This window comes from Neofelis nebulosa, chromosome X (genome assembly GCF_028018385.1).
Source record: "Neofelis nebulosa isolate mNeoNeb1 chromosome X, mNeoNeb1.pri, whole genome shotgun sequence".
NCBI lineage: Eukaryota > Metazoa > Chordata > Mammalia > Carnivora > Felidae > Neofelis > Neofelis nebulosa.
Genome location: NC_080800.1, coordinates 94927452 through 94951538, shown reverse-complemented (window position 1 = coordinate 94951538; position 24087 = coordinate 94927452). Strand labels below are relative to the sequence as shown.

At 41.8% G+C, this 24087-nt stretch overlaps 1 protein-coding gene across 4 annotated transcripts in view; it reads right to left on the bottom strand.

Moving 5' to 3' along the window:
* PLS3 (plastin 3) overlaps nucleotides 1–23571 on the bottom strand; it is a 92401-nt gene extending 68830 nt beyond the window's left edge. For 2 of the 4 annotated variants that reach the window (XM_058714590.1, XM_058714594.1), the window contains exon 1: nucleotides 23441–23571. The gene's annotated coding sequence lies outside the window, so the exon portion shown is untranslated. Of the gene's footprint in view, nucleotides 1–22802; nucleotides 22822–23440 lie in introns of those variants that run through there. The other 2 variants (XM_058714593.1, XM_058714592.1) reach the window with 2 other exon arrangements.
* Nucleotides 23572–24087: the final 516 nt, after the last annotated feature.

Here is a 24087-nt window from a genome sequence, read left to right as displayed (position 1 = left end):
TGTAGAACACTGTTCTCGAAACTCATGCCCTGGAAGTCTTTAAAAGTTGAGAGCATTAAATAATTTAAGATCGCTCTACTGCCTTAATATTTAATATTTATTAAGCTCCATGAAGGCAATGATTTGTCTGCTTTGTTTGCCAATGTATCTCAAGCATCTAGAACACTGCCTGGCACACAGTAGGGACTCAGTCAGTATCTGTTAAATGAATATATGCTAATGACATTGTATCAAAGGAATGAAAGTCACCTGCTATCGTGGTTTATTACATAACGAAGAGCAAACATAGCTCTTTTAATGCACACCAAACAAATAGAAACGTAAAAGGCATCTACTCTTGTCACATTGGGTAACTCTACAAAACAAGATGATTCCTGAGAGCTAATGTGGCAAAACAAATGATAGGTTACGTCTTTCCAGTGGTCCCGAATCCATGATCGTATCTGAATGAAACATGTAGGAAAGGATTTTTAAAATTCTCCACTTTGAGAAAATGAAGGCACTTCAGAGAAAAGAAGGAGAGTGGAAAGTATAAAGAACTCTGAATTCTATCGAGTTTTCCCTCAAACTTTCCACACAAAGAAAGAGAAATCTCACTTAGCTGTCAAGACACCACTGCTTTAGTTTTCTAAACTTTAAAACGAGCACTTTTGGACCTCACAAGGAATACTGAAACCTTCAAAAGAAAGAGCGGTTTTTGCATTTACTGCCTGCCTGCCTGCCCTAGTCCAAGATTAACCTTGTCGGTTCTTAGGAAGACATAGAAAACCCCTTTAAATGACTAATTCAGATGAAGTGGTAACATGAAACCATAGTTTATAAGACGCTGGTTTCTACTTGTTACCAGATGTCGCCATCACCTCAAAGTGTTAAATGCATTCATGAAGAGGTTCAGATATATTTGCATATGAAATAGTTTCTGACTTCCCCTATTATTGTGGAGACATGTTCCCAGAGAAAAACTGTTGCCTCGTTGTCTAATAAAACGTCTCTGAGATTGCCAATATTCACTTTAAGAATCACCAAGTACTCCATAGGAGCCTAATTCTTCCCTGTAATTCTTGCAAGCACATATATACGTTTTCAGAACACAACACAAATTAATTCCATTTCACTGGGAGTTTGTCATGAACAGCTGGCTTAAAGGTCTAGCTGAAAATTCCAATTTTTTGTGCATGTATACGTTTGGAATTCTTTAGACAAACAGTCCCCAGCTTTAGACAGCTTAGGGTTCCTGTACTAGGTATAATTCCACAATTGCACTAGGTTTTCAGCTCCTATCCATTCTCTTATATTATGTTAATTTCTTTGGTTATGTTGCCATTAATTTTTATTAGCTTCATGAAAAGATTTTTTTGATCTCCAGAGAGAGTTTAATTCAACAACAATGGCTGCTATTTTCCACACATAATGGTCATTTGTTAAATTTAGCCCAACACAGAATCCTGAGCACAATGTAGGGTTATCCCTCTGATTGGCCACAAAAATACTGGGGCGTCATAAAGTGTTACAGGGCCTTACTCTTCAAGCATATGGGAGATGCCCCATAAATGTTATTAATTATATTTTTGCTGAGATGCCCCGGTTTTATTTCCTTGAGAATGAAGTTGGATCCATAAACATTATACTTAGCTGGCTCACATTTTTAGAGACTGAATTGTAACTGACCAGTGTTGCTCGCTCAATATTTTATTTGGCAATCTGTTAACCTGGTACAGCTAAAAAGTCTCATTATGATTCTGCCACAAATCAAATGGCTTGTGTGGCCTTCACTTGGTAAAAATCATATTGTTAGCAAAAAGTCATCCACGCAAGGATAACTTCTTTCCTCTCTGTTTATCCCTCTGCCTGGTACTATGCTACCTTGAAAACTGGCTAAAGCCATCAGCAGTGTTCTTTTGATGGGGTAGATTGTCATAGGCTTACTGATTCTGAGAACTCACTGCCTTAAAGAATGAACTATTAAGTCCCTCATTAGAGCAAATAAATACCAAAAAGTGCAGATAACCTATGTGTGAAAAAAGAAATTAGAATATCTGTTTATGATGAGTACCATTTCACTGCATTCTTCCTTAAATCACACTTTTTTTTTTTTTTTCCAATTATGGGGAAGGTTATGGTGCAGCTGCGACCATCACCTAAGGCAAAGTTAGGTGCTGTTGCGGGAAGAAACTACGGTTGATATTAGCAGTAGTAATCCTCACTGTAATGATCGCACTGAAACTATCAGCCATTGGCTCCAACCCAGGGAAGTTTTCATTATTGAGAAGTAATTCTGCTAACCGTATTTAAGGTAGTAGAATTGGACTGTGTTTTTCAAATTCCTGCTTTCTAAGCCTAACCACTTAATACCACATTCACAATGTTGTAGGCCACCAGCAATATATTTTGTTAAAGCAATAAAAGCCAGTCTAGAATATAAACAGGACAGGAAAGGTATCCAGAGGTTTGGGTTTTTTTTTTGTTGGGGGGGTGCCTCCACCCTAAATCATTTAGCAGAAAGAAGCATGGAAAAGTTTTATCTTGAGAAAGCAAGACAGAAATGAAAGCATGACCTCATTCACTTTCCCTCACCCAAAAGCAACAAGGTGACATTTTCTCTTCCATTCTTCTTAAGCCCTAATCAATTTAACAGTCCCCCCCCCCTTTTTTTTTTAACACCTATGGGTAAGTTTCCAAGTGTCCTACTTAAACTAAGAGGTTTACCAGATTCTTTTTGTAATGTTTAAGTTTTTCTTTTGCAGAATCAAAGATCAAAGCATGAGAATAATAAGCACATCCCAAACTGCAATACCCTAAATCCCAATGCTTTAGTGGCATATCCTCTTTTGCGCTGAGGAAATGTATTTGTTTAAAACAACGGGAGAGGTAAACCATAACTTCCTTAAGGCAGAACAATAGGTTTAGGAATCTTGTACATAAAAATCTGATGCGGGGGGGGGGGGTCTTAAAAATTCTGGAAGTAAGCCTTCAAGAAAGTTTTAAATTTAAAAATAGATCAATAATTTCGAACCTACAAGTTATATATGTAAATCAAGAATATGGTAATCCTTGGGGGAAAAAAAAAGGTAATTTTCGCAATTAAAAAAGACACCCAAGTTATATCTGAAGCAAAATGACCAATTAATAGTCATTCAGTGTTTTAAAAATCATAGCAGTTGGGGGGCCTGGCTGGCTCGGTCGGTGGAGCATGTGGCTCTTGACCTCCCGGCCATGAGTTCAAGTCCCACTCTGGGTGTAGAGATTGTGTAAATAAATAAATAAATAAATAAATCTTTAACAGAACAAATAAGAAATGAAAACCATAAAAATTGGGATTCCTGTAGAAAATGAGACCCAGCATGAGACCACAGAGGAAAATAAATTGTCTTCCTTATTGGAATTACCCTTTTTTAACTTCTTTAACATCACATACGCCATCACAAAATTCTAAGGCATTAGAATTTCTAGCAACACCCTAGCACGGTTTTGTGGAGTCACAGACCGGCTTGTTCTAAAAATTTATGTGGAAAGAAACAGGTCTTAGCATAGGGAAAATACCTTGAAAAGTAAAGTGGGTGGGATCATTCTGCCTGGTGTTAAGTCCTGCCTCGTGGCTGCAGGAACCAAGATAGAAGATGCAGAACAATGCAACAGTCAACAGAACCCAGAACCAGACTTACGCGAATGTGCTCAACCGATCTGTGACAAGGGTGAGGAAGTACTTCAGTGAACGAGTGGTGCTGGGGCAAGTGGACAACCACAAAAAAACAGAACTCTACCCTGAGCCTCACACCTTTATACAAAAATTAACTCAAGGGGCGCCTGGGTGGCTTGGTTGATTAAGCGTCCGACTCCTGATTTCAGCTCAGGTCACAATCCCAGGGTTGTGGGATCTAGCCCTGCATCGGGCATCCATACTGAGCATGGAGCCTGCTTAAGATTCTCTCTCCCTCCCTCCCTCTCTCTCTGCCCCTCCACTGCTCCCCCCCCCCCCCCGCCGCCACGGCTGGAGCACAAGCACACAGGCACTCTCGCTCTCCCTCAAATAAAAAAAAAAATAACTCAAAATGGGACACATGCTTAAATGTGAAACATAACATCACAGAACCTTAGAACACAAATTTGAAAAACTCTTCAGGAACCATGTTTGGTGAGGAGGTGTTAGATGGGACATCAAAAAGACAATCCCTAAAAAGAAATAGTGATGAATTTGGCCTCGGCAAAATAAATACCTTTGTTCCGTGAAAGACCTTGGTTCAGAGGATGGAAAGAGAAGTGATGGATTAAGAGAAAATAGTTGTATACCACATATTAGACAAAGGGCTATTATCCAGAATATATAAAGACTTTTGAAAACTCAACATTTAAAATATACAGTTAGAAAAATAAGCTAAAGACACGAACCGATATTATGCCAAAGGGGATATACAGATAGGAAATAAACACATAAAAAGATGCTCAACATCGTTAACCACCGGGAAGTGCAAAATGAAAACACAATGAGATATCCCTACACACCTATCAGAAGAGCTAAAATAAAAAAAACAGTGACGCTACCAAATGCTGGCAAGGATGCGTAAAAACTGCTGGTGGGAGAATACATGGCACAGTCATTCTGGAAAAACAGCTTGGCAGTTTCTTACAAAACTAAACATGCAACTCTCCTACAACCCAGAAACTGCATTCTTTGGGCATTAATCCTAGAGAAACAAAAACTTACATCCACACAAAAACCTATACACCAATGTTTACAGTGGCTTCATTTGTAATAGCTCCAAACGGAAATGGCCCAAACATCTACACCATGGAACACGACTCAGCAAGGAAAAGGAAGCGAGTGTTGATATACACAGCTTGGATGAGTCTCTGGAGAATTTATGCGGACTGAAAAAAAAAAAAAACCCAAGATGTTATATACTCTGTGATTTCATTTATATCATATTTTTGAAATGACAGAATCATAGAAAGGCAGAACAGATTAATGGTTCTCAGGGGTAGAGACGGCAGAGGGGGAAGGAGGTATGTGTTGTTATAGAAGGGTAACAAAAGGGAGTCTAGCAGTGATGGGACTGTTCTGCATCTTGGCCTGAATCAGTATCAACACCTTGGCTTTGATAACTGCACTATGGTCATGGCAAAGTAAAATTTAAAAAATCTAATTAAGACTTAAACACAGACTATAGTACAACTAAACTGATAAGGAAAAGAGAAGAAAATCTACTCTCAATAATTCCATGTTCTGTTTTTCTAATTAAAAAAAAATTTATTTGTTTTGAAAGAGAGAGAGCGGGGGAGGGGCAGAAAAAAGAGGGAGAGCAAGAATCCCAAGCAGGCTCAGTGCTGTCAGCATGTAACCCGACTTGGGCATCGATCTCAAGACCCTGAGGTCATGACCTGAGCTGCAATCAAGAGTCCAATGGGGAGCCTGGATGGCTCAGTTGGTTAAGCGTCCAACTTCAGCTCAGGCCACGATCTCACGGCCTCTGTGCTGACAGCTCAGAGCCTGCAGCCTGCTTCGGATTCTGTGTCCCTCTCTCTCTTTCTCTTGCCCCTCCCCTGCTCACGCTCTGTCTCTCTCTATTAAAAATAAAGAAACACTCGGGGCGCCTGGGTGGCTCAGTTGGTTGAGCGGCCGACTTCAGCTCAGGTCATGATCTCACGGTCCGTGAGTTCGAGCCCCACGTCGGGCTCTGTGCTGACCGCTGGGAGCCTGGAGCCTGTTTCCGATTCTGTGTCTCCCTCTCTCTGACCCTCCCCCGTTCATGCCCTGTCTCCCTCTGTCTCAAAAATAAATAAATGTTAAAAAAAAAAATAAAGAAACACTAAAAAAAATTCTTAAAAAGAGTCTGATGCTAAATGACTGAGCCACCCAGGCGCCCCCCATATTCTGTTTCCAGCATTATTCCCACTAATCTTTCCAAAACATTATTGATATAACCATTAACATAGTAGTCTTAGCATAGATGGTCAAACCATGACTCCATTAGAGTATCTGATCTGGGTAAAAGATACTTTTTTTTCCCTCTTCGATACCAAAATAAAAAGCGGAAACAAAGGAGAATTTCAGGGCTAAAACACATCCATGCATGATAAGTTAGGTATCTGTTATTGGAATTTTTTACTTAAGTGCCACTTCTCCCCAGATATTCATGTGGCTCACTCGTTGGTCTCCTTCGTGTCTTTTTTGAAAGTTCGTTTATTTTATAGCGCTGTAAGTGCAGAGCCTAACTTGGGGCCCTCTTCCCCGTCCCTGTAACCTTAATCTTGCTGTAATTTTCTTCACAACACATTACCATCGAATACACTACACCATTGCTTACTTTTTGTCTCTCCCGAGTAGGATGTAAACCTCATAAGGGTGGTAATTTTTGTCTGTTTCAGTACATGTAGTACCTGATCTGTAGAAGGCACTCGGTGAATCTTTGAGTAAATAAATGAAATGGATTTGTGTGTGTGTGTGTGTGTGTGTGAGGAGTAAAACAAAGAGGAAATACTGGCTCCCCAAGATTGATAAAATCCAGTTTCAGAGAAATCAAGAGTGATAAATCCTATAACGTATATCCAATATGTGTCGGCATTAGAGTTTTCAAAGTCTTCTGGATGCATCACAGCGTAAGAAACTCTTTAAGACTGGTAATTAAACCTGCAGCTTTGGTAGCGTAAGAGTCACCCGGACTGAATATATGGCCTAGAAAAATAATTTACCACTCGAAAGCTATTGCTAATGAATTCCCATTAGCAACGGCAGAGCTGGTCCAGTTAAACCAAGCTGCTGAAGTTACAGGTGAAGCGCGTCTCGGAGAGTTCATGTCAACACTAATGACTTGACACCTGCCATTTTGTTAACATCTGAAAGAAAACACCATTTAAAATAAGCTAATTCAGAGAGGAACTGGTTTTCCTAGTAAACAAAGTTGGCTTCTGGCTGTGGTGTTTACATTTAAAGCGAGAAGAGCTACTAGACCTCCGTCACCTCATCTGTAAAACTCCGTGGCCGGATTAGACGCTGAGCTCTTCAAATGATGGCGCATTGCTTTATTTATCTTTTTTTTTTTTTTTTTTTTTAACGTTTATTTATTTTTGGGACAGAGAGAGACAGAGCATGAACGGGGGAGGGGCAGGGAGAGAGGGAGACACAGAATCGGAAGCAGGCTCCAGGCTCCGGGCCGTCAGCCCAGAGCCCGACGCGGGGCTCGAACCCACGGACCGCGAGATCGTGACCTGAGCCGAAGTCGGACGCTCAACCGACTGAGCCACCCAGGCGCCCCTGCTTTATTTATCTTGGTGATACCACTGCCTGGCACACTGTTGACGATTCATAAAGGCCTGTTAAATGAATTAAGTAATTATACAGGAAGTTCCAAATGGCTCGCCTGGAAATGATATCTTTTCTTGACTGAACTACAACCCTTCTCTTCAGGGCTGCCTAGTCTTACTCAGTGCCCATAAGAGTAAGGAGCCTGGGTCCAAGAACTTCTCTGTGGGTTGACTCGAGGACATAATGGCAAAGGCGGTTTCTAGGTATCATTAGCTATTTTGACCCGATGCCATGCAGGTGAATCTGGGGTGGTCAAGGGTGCTAGAAAGAAAATCTCTGATCTGAAACTGAAGGTGATTCTTTTCATTCTCCTTTGATAATCTCTCATTCTCACAGTTAAGTCAAAAGGTAAAGAATCCCTCAACTGTAACATCACACTTCCTAAATGTAAAACACCAAGCTCTTCTGAACATGTCAAGCGTTAAATGTACTCGATATTGGGGTGCCTGGGTGGCTCGGTAGGTTAAGTGTTCCAACCCTTGGTTTCTGCTCAGCTCATGATCTCACGGTTCGTGAGTTTGAGTCCTGTGATGGGCTCTTCACTGACCATACAAAGCCTGCTTGGGATTCTCTCCTCTCTTCTGCCTCTTTCTCTCTCTCTCTCAAAATAAATAAATATATAAATAAATACATACATAAGTAAATAAATAAAATGTACTCCATATTATTTCTGGATGGATACACAAGAAACTAGTTCTAATGGTCACCTCCTGGAAAAGGAAATCGGAGACTGGGGTCAGGGGCAGGAGACTCATTTTCTTTTCTTTACGTCCCTTTACAGCTTTTGAATTTGATTCTGTGAATACGTTTCATGTTTGAGAAGTAAATTAAAAAACAAATACATTAGGGGCACCTAGGCGGTTTAGTCGGTTAAGCATCATACTCTTAATTTCGGCTTAGGTCATGATCTCACGGTTTGTGAGATCGAGCTCCAAGTTGGGCACTGACAGCGGGGAGCCTGCTTGCGATTCTCTCTTCCCTCTCTGCCCTTCCTCTGCTCGTGCTGTGCGCTCTCTCTCTCTCAAAATAAATAAACTTCCAAAATAAATAAAAAGTAAAAATATTAGATGTGCTCAATAATGCTCTAGGTCAACTGAAACCATTACGTTTCAAAGCATTTAACATTTAGTTGTGCACTACTTAATATTTAAAACTTAATAGTAGGTGTTCAATAAATGTGAATAAGAAATTTTATACAGCTATATTACTATAGTAACTTTTAGCAAAGGTGATTACACAATTTTTGTAGGCTTTCAATTATTCAAGTACAAATATTACTAAGGAGGGGGACCTGGGTGGCTCAGTCAATTAAGTGTCCCACTCTTGGTTTCGGCTCAGGTCATGATCTCATGGTTCGTGGAGTTGAGCCCCGGGCTGGTCTCCATGGTTGACAACATGGAGCCTGCTTGGGATTCTCTTTCTCTCCCTCTCTTTCTGCACCCGCCCCCCCCCCCCCCCCCACTCATGCACGCACTCTCTCTCTCTCTTTCTCAAAATAAACTTAAAACATATTACTAAGGAAAAAAGAATTAGGAACAAGTTGATAATAAGCTACTAAACATTAGGAAACTAAAAATGAGCTACATTTAGACACAGAAATCAGTATTGCTCAGAGTCAATCAAAGCAAAGATTTACAATAACAGCAGAATTGGAATAAATGAAATGTCATCTTGTCAATACCACCTCGACCTCATTAGCTGACCTGTGGTTAGACATTTAATATTAAAAAAAATTTTTGTGGGGTGCCTGGGTGGCTCAGTCGGTTAAGCGTTCAACTTCAACTCAGGTCACGATCTCGCGGTCCGTGAGTTCGAGCCCTGCATCGGGCTCTGGGCCGACGGCTCAGAGCCTGGGGCCTGCTTCCGATTCTGTGTCTCCCTCTCTCTCTGACCCTCCCCTGTTCATGCTCTGTCTCTCTCTGTCTCAAAAATAAATAAACGTTAAAAAAAATTTTTTAAATATTTTGTAATGTTTATTTAATTTTGAGTGAGAGAGAGACAGAACAGGAGCAGGTGAGGGGCTGAGAGGGAGGGAGACAGAATCTGAAGCAGGCTCCAGGCTCTGAGCTGTCAGCACAGAGTCCGACGTGGGGCTCGAACCCACAGACCGCGAGATCACGACCTGAGCCGAAGTCGGACGCTTAACCGACTGAGCCACCCAGGTGCCCTGACATTTAATATTAACATTGCCCATTATTCCTAATAGCCAAAAAGCGGGAACAATCCACATGTCTCTCAACAGATAAATGGACAAATAAAATGTGGTACAATGGAATATTATTCAGCTATAAAAAGGAATGAAGTACATGCTATCATGTATCTTGAACCTTGAAAATACTATCCTAAGTGAAAGAAGCCAGTCACAGAAGACCACATGGCTATATGTTCCATTTATATGAAAGTCCAGAATGAGGAAACTTATAAAGACAGTTACTTAAGGTTGGAGAGGTGGGAGGTTGAGGAGGTAGGCGGTTGGGGAGAATGAGAGCTTAAGTGTATGAGGTTTCTGGGATGCCTGGGTGGCTTAGTCGGTTGAGCTTGATTTTGGCTCAGGTCATGATCCCAAGGTTGTAGGATCGAGCCCCACGCTCAGCATGGAGCCTGTTTAAGATCCTCTCTCCCTCTGTCCCTCTCCCCCGCTCTCCCTCTTTCTCTCTAAAATAAAAAAAAAGAAGAAGAAGAAGAAATAACTGATTTTAAAAAAAGAAAAAGAAAAATGGGGCACCTGGGTGGCTCAGTTGGTCACAAGTCTGATTCTCGATTTTGGCTCAGGTCGCGATCTCATGGTTTGTCGGTTTGAGCCCCAAATAGGGCTGACAGCGCAGAACCTGCTTGGGATTTTCTCTCTCTCAAAATAAATAAATAAACATTAAAAAACAAAAAAAAAACAAAAATGAAATCTTTAGGGGCACCTGGGTGGCTCTGTTGGTTAAAGGTCTGACTCTTGATTTTGGCCCAAGTCATGATCTCATGGTTCGTGAGATTGAGACCCAGAGTCAGGCTCTGCGTTGAGCATGGAGCCTGCTTAAGATTCTCTCTCTGTTCTCTCTCTCTCTCTCTCTCTCTCTCTCTCTCTCTTAAAAAAAAAAGAGTATGAGGTTTCTTTCTGAGGTAATGAAAATGTTTGAAAATTGACTGTGGTGATGGTTATATGTATCTCAATACATTAAAATCCACTGAAACTGTATACTTTACTCAATAAAACTGCTTCAAGAAGTATATATATATACATATATGTATAGGGGCACCTGGATGGCTCAGTCGGTTGAGCGTCCGACTTTGGCTCAGGTCATGATCTCACAGTTTGTGAGTTCGAGCCCCACATCGGGCTCTGTGCTGACAGCTTAGAGCCTGGAGCCTGCTACAAATTCTAGGTCTCCCTCTCTCTCTGCTCCTCTCCCGCTCATGCTCTGTCTCTCTCTGTCTCAAAAATAAATAAAAACATTTAATAAAAAAGTGTATATACATATATATATGTGTATATACATATATATATGTGTATATACATATATATATGTATTTCCTCTTTGGTTCTAAAATTAATCAGTTATCACAATGCAGGTGCCATCCATAACATTCACTCCTGACCATTTGTTTAAAACAACTGAAAGAGAAAGAAAACCAAGGAACCCATTTGCTTAGTCTTCTTATAGATTTACATCATTATGTAGTTTATTAAGTGTGCTTCATAAGTTACTAATTTGCTGATTAGGTTTTCCTAATTTTATCATTATCAGCAAAGGCCACTCACAGCCGTTTATTTTTTTCACTCTTTCAAATGTATATATAGAGACCTGCCTTGTACCAGGTACGGTAAAAGAACCAGGAGAATGGGGCTTGCCCCTCGGGGTTTCTTTTCCTTTCTCCCTAGAAGTACGGTTCTTTTCATGGTGCATCCACAGTACAGAGAGCATTCGATGCTCTCCCACCAAAATGAAACAACGATGAGACTTTGAATCCTGGCTTCTCCTGCTCAATTTAAAGCCTGTGGCAATCAAGAAGTTTAAGGCAGGAAATGAAGGAGTAGTTACCTGCTACCTTCCTGGAGTCAGAGAAGACTGACCAGAATGCTGTGCCCCAGAAAGTATGAGAACTGCACGTATGAATAATGGCTTATCGATGTTTCTTAGGGCTTCTGCACACATGGCTGTTTCCACAGCTGCAGGATCATCTACTGCAGAACTACATGCACACATCTACAATTTAGTGAAGCTGGAAAGAATTTTATTTTTGCAAAAACGAAATGGGGTGTGGCTCATTTTCTTGCCAAAGGGCTATTTTATTCCAAGACACTGCTGTCTGCTGACCTTCATTTATAGGCTGAGCAATGTTCTATTTAAGTCAAATTAACTCATAGTGGGCACTTTTTTTAGGATGCAGTAATTATTGCAAAGAAATAACAATGTTTAAATTTGATTTGTTCTTAGTTTAGATTTGATTACATTGGGTTATAAACGCATGTCTTTGTTCACACAAGGTTTAAATTTAGGAATATTTTACGTTGAGAATAAGGGCCATATTTAAGTTCATTTTACCTTTTTTTTTTAATGTTTATTTATTTATTTTGAGGCAGAGTGAGTGCGAGGGAGGGGCAGGGAAAGAGGGGGAGAGAGGGAATCCCAAGCAGGCTCCGAACGGTCAGCGCAGAGCCAGCCGCGGGGCTCGATGCCATGAATGGTGAGATCCTGACCTGAGCCGAAACCGAGAGTTGGACACTCCACTGACTGAGCCACCCCGGTGCCCCCATTTTCTACATGTCAGAATATTTTTAGGCTTCATGAAATGCAGTATTTTGTGTTTTTCTCGTCTACGAGACTGCAGGTGTATCTTATCCACCTTGGTGGCCGTGGCACCTAACAGTCTTCATTAAACATTTTAGTTGAATGATGAAACCACCCCACAGACTAATTGAGGAATTGTCTGTGTCCCCTTTTTTTTTCCTAAAGATTTATTTATCTGAGAGACAGAGAGAGAGAGAGTGGGGGAGGGGCAGAGGGAGAGGGAGAGGGAGAGGGAGAGGGAGAGGGAGAGGGAGAGGGAGAGGGAGAGGGAGACGCAGGGCTCCAGCCCATGAACTATGAGATCACGACCTGAACCAAGAGTCAGATGCTTAACCAACTGAGCCACCCAGGCGCCCCATCCTTCCCTTCCTCTTAACACAAATCTCTGGTTAGGGAAGTTTCCCATCTTTGGCTTGCACCTATAAATATACTCTAGTTTGCTTTTTTTTTTTTTTTTTTTTTTTTGTCAGCGGGCCAACAAATCCCGGAACACTTTGATTCAGGGTCAGACACCCAACGTATGGGTCAGCTTATATTTTTAAACATGTAAACCTGTCAATATTACTTTTTGCTTATCTACGGTCATGACCATTTGGCTGTATTTGTTTTTTAATTATCCTAAGATGAAATAACACACTTTTCATTCTACGTAGCCACTTGTAAAAATGATTCAACTGTAGCTTTAAACCGGAGACCCACAAACTGCTCAAAATATTTGTTGAATGTGTCAGTGTCCTTCATCATTTCCTGGTTTTTGCTTTTGAAAACTTCCATTACAGGAAATAACGGGCATCATAAATCTAAGATTAATACCTTTTGGATTCAACCATTTCTAAAGGCCACACGTCTGTCGTCTTGGAAAGAAGTTGATTTCGTTTATAACCCTCTGCCTTCCCCAGCACTTGAATTTTTTTACTAGTTTATTTTCTCTTTTCTCATATTTTTACCAAGGTAAACTTTTTAACATTCGCGTGTCTATTTATCCTACGGTAGTAACACTGAAGATTTTGAAGCTTTTTTTCCCCTCTTCCCCCAGTCAAGCATCAACATTACCTATTATTACCTTTTCTCCTGATCTAGTTATATTTGTTAGTAGTAAGTTCATAATGGTCTCTCTAATGTATGAATAGAGTCATGTTTCCAATGGTCCTTTGAGGGCAAACTCTTTAAACCGTTGGATGGCATAACTTCACAAAAGGATACACTAAATGGTAAACAGTTTTCCTTGCTTAAGTCAAGAAGCTTCTTCAACCTACATCATTGTTAAAAATCTTCCTATGTACAATAAAAAGCAATGGAAAGCAATATTTTCACAATGCCATTAAGTAAAGCAGAAAAAATAAACTCCCTGATTTATCCTGAATGGTGATACGTAAAGAAAAACAGTTTGAATTTGAGGGAAATGACCAGGTAGGTATCTAGACACCTGACAAGATCATCTAAGGCAACATTCATTGGCCTGTAAAAGGGAAATATTTATGGAGCACCTACTATCTGCTAGTTTCTTTATAAATGTTCTCATTCGATTTTGTGGACAACACTGAAAACAAGTCGTATTAGCCCCATTTTGTAAATGGTGAATCTAGAACTTCCCCAGTGTCACAGAGATATAAATTAGCAGAGCCCTTGGAACTCACATTTCAAGCTAAAACACATCCTAACTATAAAACACAGTTGGAGATGATCCCTCTGGAAAGAAAACACAAGGAGGTGGTAGGACTGAGGTGTCAGGTCAGACCCATCTTCCACGTTACTTCTGGGTCATCGTGCTATGTCCAGGCCGGCATGGCACTTAGTGAGACTGCTGAACTGGGAGACAGAGAGAAACACCAGGGGAGAGGCTGTGTAACAGCACGGGATACATTTAGAGAGGGACATGCAGTGTATGTACTATGAGCCATTCAAATATACGAAATATTTGGGGTTTTTTCCATTTTTTAATGTTTATTTGTTTTTGAGAGAAAGAGAACACGTGGGGTAGGGGCAGAGAAAGAAACAGAGGATCCCAAGCGCAGAGAACCCAATGCGGGGCTCAAACTCAGGAGCCATGAGATCATGACCTGAGCTGAAGTCAGATACTTAACCAACTGAGCCACCCAGGCGCTCCCCACCCCCACCTTCAAAACTTTTTTTTTTAGTATTTATTTATTTTTTAATTTTATTTTACTTACAAAATTTTTTTCATGTTTTATTTATTTTTGAGAGAGAGACAGAGAGAGACAAACAGTGAGTGGGGGAGGGGCAGAGAGAGAGGGAGACACAGAATCCGAAGCAGGCTCCAGGCTCCGAGCTGTCAGCACAGAGCCGGACGCGGGGCTCAAACTCACGAACTGTGAGATCATGACCTGAGCTGAAGTCGGACGCTTAACCAACTGAGCCACCCAGGCGCCCCAATGTTTGTTTATTTTTGAGAGAGCAAATATACAAAATATTTGTTAAATCTAGTGTTTGTAATCTGGGGAGTCACCACACACTGAAACTAGGCACAAATTAAGTGGCAGCATCAGAATTCCTACCACAGTTGGAGCTCTGCTTATGAATGAAATATAAAACTTTGAATTTGTTGAGTGACATCATGGTAATTTAAGGGACCAACAGCCTGAGACAAAAAAAAAAAAAAAAAAAAAGCCTATCGAGAAACACAGTCATGTTACCAACTCCAAGATTAAAAGTTCCTTTAGGATATGGAAGGTACACGGTCACAAATAAGCTCTGTATACTTGAACTGAGTTTTAGAACAACCTGAAATCTAAAGGCAACTTAAAAATAAACCTGTCTCCCCTCCCCCATTAACAGTTCCGTTTTAAAAAATAGAACTTCCTATGATTGTATATACCCCACACGATTCTCCTTCATCCTGCTTCGCACCTGCGAAGTAGATCAGAGGAAACCAAAATATTTCCGAGACATATACTTTACCTAAACTAGCTTCAGTTTAGAGTCAAATACCATATACTATATAAAGAACAGCCTTTTTTGTTTTTGTTTTTGGAATACACTGTTTGCAATCAAAGCTCTTTTCTGCTTAAGCCAATGTTTAAATTTCAGAGATTGTCAAAGGACTTCATCTTTAAAAACAAAAATCTTTGCAATTTCTCTTCTAAACATTTATCTCAAAGAAACAATCTGAGTTGCAAAAATGGTTTTGGCCCAAGGATGTTCACTGAAGCACTATCTATAAGAAACGGAAGCAACATAAACTTGCAGCAACCTGGAATTAGTGAAAAGAAATGAGGAGATGCTCATTATGTGGAAGATCACAGTGATTTAAAAATTTTGCAAAAATATTTGATTACGTGAAAACATGTTCATAACACAGTGAGTGGAAAGAATGGAATACAAACTGTATACACAGTATGATCCCAATTTTTAAAATATCTAACTTTCTCGGTGAGGGATGGGCTAGCTGGCTGATGGGTACTGAGGGCACTTGCGATGAGCACCGGGTGTTGCATGTACGTGATGAATCACCGAATCCTACTCCTGAAACCAATGTTGCACTGTATGTTAACTAACTAGAATTTAAATAAAAAATTTAAAAAGAAAAAAAAATACCTAACTTTCTTTCTACACTGGAAAAAGATAAAAAATATGAACAGGTGGTTTGATTATGAGTAAGTTTCATTTTCTTTTTTATAAATCCTTTTATAGTTTCTTCTAACATTTTTACAGTGACTGTATTTTTTAACCCAAAGTGATTAAAAAAATTTTAAGTATGCACTACTTAAGATACTTTTTCAGTAAATTAAATCATACATGTGGATTATTATAGCATTTCCTATCATTCGCAGTTCTAGAAAACACTTTGCAGTCTATAATAGTAATTCTCTCTCACCTGAAATACAAGCCCCCAAATGCCCAAAAGAATAAAAAGAAATGACAAAAATGGGAATACACAAGCTAGTTATGAAATACAGAAAAAAAATGCTGAAAAATTACACTAGTCTGTGAAAGATAGTGTCAATTACAGATTCAGTGTCAATTACAGAATGCTAATCTGCATGCAATACTATGTAATCAGCATATAACGAAGAATGCAATAAATATTCAAAGCTATTACACTGATTTTACAAATTTATTTCACAGAAGATAAAAACTTTATATATGCATTATGTAAATTATATCTATAATGTATATATAATGTATATATATATAATACATGTGTGTGTATATATATGTGTGTATACATATATATATATACACACATATATATATACACGTATATATACATATATACGTGTATATATATATATAGATACACACATATATACACAGCTTAAAAGCATCAGAGTTGGATTTTCAATAAATGGGTTACAAGATTACAAAAAATAATTTGCTATTGAATCTTAAAAAAACTTTTTTTTTTTTAAATTTTTTTTTTCAACTTTTTTTTTTTTTTTTAATTTATTTTTGGGACAGAGAGAGACAGAGCATGAACGGGGGAGGGTCAAAGAGAGAGGGAGACACAGAATCGGAAACAGGCTCCAGGCTCCGAGCCATCAGCCCAGAGCCTGACGCGGGGCTCGAACTCACGGACCGCGAGATCGTGACCTGGCTGAAGTCGGAAGCTTAACCGACTGTGCCACCCAGGCGCCCCTTAAAAAAACTTTTTAATGTTTACTTATTTTTGAGAGAGAGACAGAGTGTGAGCAGGGAGGGGTACATAGAGAGGGAGACACAGAATCCGAAACAGGTTCCAGGCTCTGAGCTGTCAGCACAGAGGCCCCCGAGGGGCTCGAACCCACAAACAATGAGATCACGACCTGAGCTGAAGTCCGACGCTTAACCGACTGAGCCACCCAGGCACCCCACTATTCAGTCTTTTAAAGCAGAGATAGTAGAAATAAGAGATGAGATTTTATAAAAGAAATTGACTTCTATTAGCAAAAAGAGCCCACTCTTCAGAAGTAGTCACATGGTACCAGGTTATTTCAAAAGTCCTTTAACTCCTGGCCTTTTGCTTATTTCATTTTAATTAAGTACTATCACTTTACAACTGCTTATTTCATTTTAATTAAGTACTATCACTTTACAAATGATATTTTGACAAATGCTATCGAATACCGTATGATTCCACTCATGTGTGCAATGTAAGAAACAAAACAAATGAACAAAGAAAAAAAAAGAAAAAAGTCTCTTAAATGTAGAGACTGGTGGTTGCTAGAGGCGTGGTAGATGGGGGATGGGTGAAATAGGCAAAAGGGATTAAGAGTTCATTTCTGGTGCTGAGCACTGAGAAATGTACAGAACTGTTGAATCGCTATTATCGTACAGCCGAAACTAATATAAACACCGTATTTTGCTTATACTGGCATTTAATAGATAAAAACATAATTTTCACCAACAAAATAAAAATGCATGATAATGCAAGGAATGACAATGGTTAATGCACCAGCATATAAATGGCAAGGTGACAATAAACACTGAAAATTAATTCCGTGTTAACCGTTTTAAGGGTGGGAGGTAAAAAGGACACCTCAGAAGCCAGCTATCCAACTTGCTTTTCAAACACAGATCTACCTAACTTCTTATCTTTTCAGTGTTAATGATGGCACTCCACTTCAATATACAGATTATCTCCTCCATTAGGAGCTTTTCCAAACCTGCACTCCTTTAAAGGGTACTTGCTTAAGGAGAAGCACTTGGCTTTCTCCGTGGGCAGTTTTACACAAGACCTCCCATTGTGGGCAGTCACAAAACTAAGAATGAAGTAGGATAAGCCAAAGGAGTCTGTAATGATTACCAACAAACACTAAAATACTGCTCAGTAGTTACTTGAGAAGGAGGGGGGGAAAAACCCCATCACATTAATGGCTTTACCAGGCTGCCTGGCATAATATTTGAGAGGAAAAAAAAACATATAAGAAAGTATTACATATAGGTTTTTATTCTCTTGTCATTAACCATTTCTCTTATTTTTCATTTTATTATGTCTGCCTTTATTTCTCCTTTGCTTGTAAAACTGGAGGGCTGGAGAATATTTACAGACAAGTTAAAATGGGGCGAGACTGCAGTGATGAGATTTCTACCATTTCCGTAAAACTTTGTTGACGTTTTAGCGTTTCAGTGATATACTGTTACAGTACTTTGATTTTATATAGCACCTGTCTGCTGAAGAACCAAGGCTCACTTATCCATATCTCACTTATCCTTTCAGCATGCCTGGGAAATACATAGATTGGAAACAGATGGCTTAATAAAGTAAGATCCAAACATGAACACCGAGAACTTGTGTGATTTACCTACAATGGCCTGTGTGTCCCAACCGTAGAGAGCGAAAAGCCGCTGCCTTCCATGCTCAGTGCCTTTTCCAATAAACGACACTACCTCCTTACCATCAAACACATTTCCAGACCTTTAAGAAAAACGAAGCTTTCCTGAAGCTACCAGTCTGCCAACAAGGTATTTGGCTTGGTTCCATACAGGTGCATTAAAAATTTTTAAATCAACTAATGTAACTGAAATAAGACTATAACTATTTGAAAAAAAAAATCGAAGCAAAACAAAAACCTGGAGTCATGCTCTCAGCCGTATAAATGAGAAAATGCAAAATGTATTCAATGTTAGTTAGCAACATAAGCTTAAGTGACTTTCTCAAGGTCAAAGTAGGAGTCAATAGCAGAGCCATGTCTAGAATCGAGTTCTTCTGAAGCTAAGTCCAACATACTTTTCCTTAGGTATTTTAATTTTCACTTAAAGCCATTGTTTTTTCCTCCCTAAAACATTTCATACTGACAGTTGCCTTTTGAGTGCTAAGATGAAGGTAAATTACATATTATTAAGCATATTGAATTTTTATGACCTTCTAAGACTGACATTTCAGGAGTAGACAGTTTATATTTTTAAGCCATAACTATAACCAAAGCTATATCATAACTAAAAACAGCTAGGGCTGACCATTCGTATCTAAAATAACTTCCAACAGTGTAATGTATCCGAAAAGCTTTTGAAACCTCCAACACAGTGAAGGTACATTATAGGGTATATCATTCTCTAGAATAATCACACAGACTCAAAACATGATCTGGCTGTTTTCTTCTAAACTGTGTTTTATTAGTTTCACAGATCAAATTTTTCCCGCTCTGGATTACTTTTAACCAAAAGAAAACTTATTATATGAGCAAACATGAAATGATTCTAAAACCAGATACCCAAGTTGTCATGTACTGATAGATGTTCATTTTCAATTTTATACCAGCATCTTTTGGAATCTGTCCTAAACAGCAAAAAAGAGTTTAGCAGTCATGTTTCACCTAGATTGGGCTACATGAAATACAGTAAGAAATTCATGACTTTATCATATGTGGTAAGAATATCATGTCAGTAAATTTCTTGGAAAGGCAAGTGGAAGTAATGCCTAAAACAGAATATGGAATCATGGAAAGTGGTCTTTCTTCCTATTTCCCGGTCAGTTTCACCAAAAAGAAGTCACTTGCGTTCTCCAGCACCATGGCCAAGGTACCCCTTCTTTTCAGTAACACTCATGTGGTTTGCCAAGGAGCAAAATTTCATTTGGTTCAGATAGTGCTCTGGATACTGACGTTCTGCCAGTATAAACAGTTGGGTCTAATGTGCATGTAACCATTTGCAGAAGAGATGTAATCTCAACCAAAATATTACTTACCAATTATAATTAATCCTTCCACCCAAAATGCCGTAAGCCAAGACATTTTTAGCAATGGTATCTAAATGATGGTATCAGACTAGAGACCCCGGACTTCAGTGTGGAGTGTCTGTACTAAGTCAAGGCAGAGCATAATTTGGCTCCCTACCCCAAATAAAGAAAGAGGTTGACAACTTGCTAGATCAAACAGAGATTCAGAATTAGACTCACAACCCCCTGATGGTAAAACCTGAGTTCACTAAACGATACCCCCCAAATGAAGTCAGTAACAAAGTCAGTGGTTTTAAATGAGTGCACATCTGAAGACAAATGAAATACTGTGTAGGCTGAGAGCCTAGAGATGATCCCGTTTTGACATGAGTTAATAATATTTTTTATGAGTTTTTTTTTTACGTTCATTTATTTATTTTGAGACTGCGTGCGCACCGCCCCCAACCCAGCTGTCAGCAGGTGGATCCCACCGCGAGATCATGACCTGAGCTGAAATTAAGGGTCGAACACTTAACTGAGCCCCCCAGGAGCCTTGGGTTTAATAATATTTTGAAAAGGGCTCATCTCCCTTCCACTTCAACCTCATTGGATAGTTGTACTCTCTTTTTGAGGTTAAATATTTATTAGGAGTTCAATCTAAAATGTTATTATCACCTCACCTCCACTAGGGGGTTCTATCAACCAGCATAGTTAACTTCAATAACCCAGGTGTAGCTTAAATCCACTTTGAGCTAATCTGTGCCACAAGGCTAGCCTTGGGGTCAGAACTACATGCTTTAGAGGAGTTCTTGTTTTTAGGCTCAGGAACCCAAGCACAGCACAAAAAAAAAGAGTGCTCAAGTCGTTCCGAGGTTGCTGCAGTGGACGAAGGGTTATTTTGGCTAATGCATACAAAGCCAAAATGTCTTAACTGTTCCCAGTTTCATTTATAGCTGCCCTAGTTTCAAGGCTGAATATGTATCAACTGGATCCATTTTTGTAAATAAGGAAAGCTTTTAAACTCCTGACCTCAGAGATTCCTCTGCCCACTGCCCACTTTTATTATTTTTTTTTCCTCTGCCCATTTCAGTACTCTGGGGTATATTCTCTATCAGCCCTGCCACGTTTTTCCAACAGCAACCTTATCTTGGGCCACCTGGGCAGGTAATGGTCATTATGGGAGTCGTTTCAGGGTCCTCTCATTACTGCATCAAGAATCTGACGGCTAAAGATACTGAGTGGCTCAGCTGGTTGAGCCTCCCACTCTTTTTTTTTTTTAATGTTTTATTTTTGAGAGAGCACAAGCGGGGGAGGGGCAGAAAAAGGGGGACAGAGGATCCGAAGGGGGCTCTTGGCTGACAGCAGCGAGCTGACGAGGAGGTCCCTCCCACTCACGAACCCGGAGATCATGACCTGAGCCAAAGTCTGAAGCTCAACCGAGCCACCCGGGCGCCCCAAGCCTCCCACTCTTGATTTTAGCTGGGGTCATGATCTCCTGGTGGTGACATCGAGCCTCAGCCTTGGGCTCTGGTCTGACCGTGCAGAGCCTGCTTGGGATTTTCTCCCTCTCTCTCTGCCCCTCCCTGCTTGTAGGAGCCTGCGCCCTGTCTCTCAAAATAAATAAATAATTATTTAAAAAAAGAGACACTTTTTTAAAAAACAGATTCTGACAGGCAAAGTCGCAACCAGCTCAACTTATCAAATTTAGAATCCACAGTTTTTGTGCCTGATTTCTGATCCAATTAATTCCAAACCACAAATAACTGGTGGTTAATTTTAGTCAAGAAATGATCCATCACCTTCAAGTAGATGCCTAATAAAGAGAACAGTTCAATTAGAATATAGGCCAGAACCAGGAATATGGGTAAATCCTAATTTTTTTTAACACCATCTTACAGAATACAGCTTCAAAAGTATCATTTAGGCATGATGTGGGTGTAAATTAGAAGGATGATTTTCCTAGAAAATAATCAGTAAGATATGCTTTGAATTCAGGAAAGCCTTAAGTAGATTGAAAGGCCCCTGGGGAGGTATACGTCCCAGCACAAACACAGTTCAAGCCCTTATTTCAAAAACAGCTCCTGTCTTTATTTTGGGTAAAATCTGAGCACCAAATTCCCTTTCTGTTCCCCTCATCCAAATCCAAGCAGAATTCCCTGGAGTACGGGCTAGCTCACACTCCCCCTCTGCTTTTTTGTCGCTGTTGTTTTTGGAAAATGGGCTTCAGCCATTACATTCCAGTTTTAAAGGCAAAAGAAGTCATGTGACCATTACCCTAGGGGCATCAGAGATTTGCGGCACGTGATGCCAATCAGCAAGTGTGGGACATCGGTCGCTTCGGTGGAATTCACTGTAAATTGCATCTCCAGGATCACGTTGAGGCTCCCAAACACAGTGGGACATCGGTACAGTCGAGTTTAAGTGCTTACCTCTCAGGAGTCTGTCATTTCGCTTTACGTTTTCTACCTACAGTGCGGCCAGCCAGGCTCTGTGCCCCCACTCCACCCCCTCCCTCGAAACAGGCCAGGCACCCCGAGCATCCCGTCGGGGTGATCCTATACGGTGAGGCTCTCCAACGCAGTTAGTTCTAAGCCCAACCTGCACCACTAGGGATGGTGTGCAGAACTGGTGAGGAGCAAGAGGCAGCGCGTCGGGCAAGTGTCAGAAAGCATTAACCTCATTCCACCTCCCAGCCTGGGATCGTCTCCGGTGCTGGAGCCGGGCCGTCGGAGCCGCCAGCACGCTAGAGCGGTAGCAGCGGCGGCGGCAACTTTGGGACTGGCAAGAAGCCAGGGAGGGGGTGGTCAGCGTCCCCCGGCCTCTCATTAGAGCGCTTAAGTACCGCGGGTGGAAAAAAGTAAAACAGCGGCAAGTGCAGCTGTGGGGGGGGGGGGCGGGGGGAGGCGGGGAGGGCACATCACCCCCTCCCACTGCCCCCGCCGCTCAGCCTCTCAGGGAGCCCCGGGAGGTCCCGGGCTGCCGCTGCCCCGACCGTGCGCTCGGGGCTACAGAGCCCGAGGAGCCGAGCAGGGAGCAGCCCGAGGGCGCGGAGTCGGGGGAGACGAGAGCCGAAAGGTTCTGCCCTACTGGCCCGGAGATGTGCTACTGAAAGGAAAAAAGTGCTTACTCATAGGGAGATGCGGTGCGATCGCGGCGCTCTCGCGAATGGCCAGGGAAACGAGCGGGAGGCCGGCTCCTTCCCTGGGCCAAGGCAGCCGCTCAGCGCCCCGGAACTGGCGTGAGCCCGCGAGGTCAGCCGAGGCGGGCGAGCCGGGGCTGGAGGCGTCGCAGGCGGCCGGCTCCGGGATTTCCTGAGTCCGGGGCGGGAGGGGGCGGGGGGCGGGGGATGGCAGTAGCCGGGGAAGGACGACGGAGGGAAGTTAGGCGCTCGGTTTCCACTTCGGGGCGGCCGCCACGGAAGGGGAGAAGGGCAAGGGTTGGCGTCCAGGACTGCAGCCGCAGGTAGGCAACAAGTTAAGAGCAACTAGCGAGAAAGCACCATCCCTGCGGTTAAGAGCAGAAAACGTGTTTGCGGCGGGTGGTCGTGGGGCCCGCTGTCACTCCCACCCATCGCGGTTGCCAACGATCGCTTTGGCGCCCGAGGGCTGGGACTGGAATTTTTGCAGCCCCCTCTCCGCCCCGCGTCCCCGCGCGCGGGGCACGTTCCGGCAGAGGTGCCCGGAGATGCTCTCCCCGGGACCCACGCCTGCCCACGCCCCGGGTACTCGCTCCCGTCGTGCCCTCCCGTGCCCACAAAGCACTTACATAAAGTCGCAGAGTCCCGGATCTGGCCCGACAGCCTCCGACCGACGCGCCCGGACAACTTCTGCCTCTCGGAATCTTTGCGGCAGTGGTTCTAAAGCCAGCGCTCCCTCCGCCCCTCGGCCGCCGCCATTGGCTCGGGTGGTGCTAGCCCTCGGCCTGGGAACCTGGAAGGGGATTGGGCCACGAGCCTGTCACATCAACTGGGTGGGGAACTGGGAGAAGAGTCGCCAGGGTGGACACCCCGGTGGGATGGGGACTCTAACTCTGCGGCGGGGAGCGGAGACCGGTCCCTCGCGCCGGCTTCTCCCCCTCCCCAGCTAAAAAGAGATTAGAAGTCCACAGTGCCTGGCTCAGCGTAATGTGCAAAAAGGAAAAAAAAAAAAAAAAGTGGAAACAATGTAAAGATGTGAATGTTGGGAATGGGAGTTTGAAAGTCACTAAGCCCCTACTTAAGTCTGAGGGTACAGTTTTTTCCCCTGAATGGCGAAGAGAGCCTGGGCGCGGAAAGGGACATTTCTAGTAGTTTCGACTGAACGCAGAGGGGAAACCTCAGCAATCTTCCCTTTAACCTTCCGAGGTCCAAGGGGCAGAATATGGACGGGACCGGCTCTCGGGTCTTTGGTTTCGTGCCAAGTACATCGTTGACC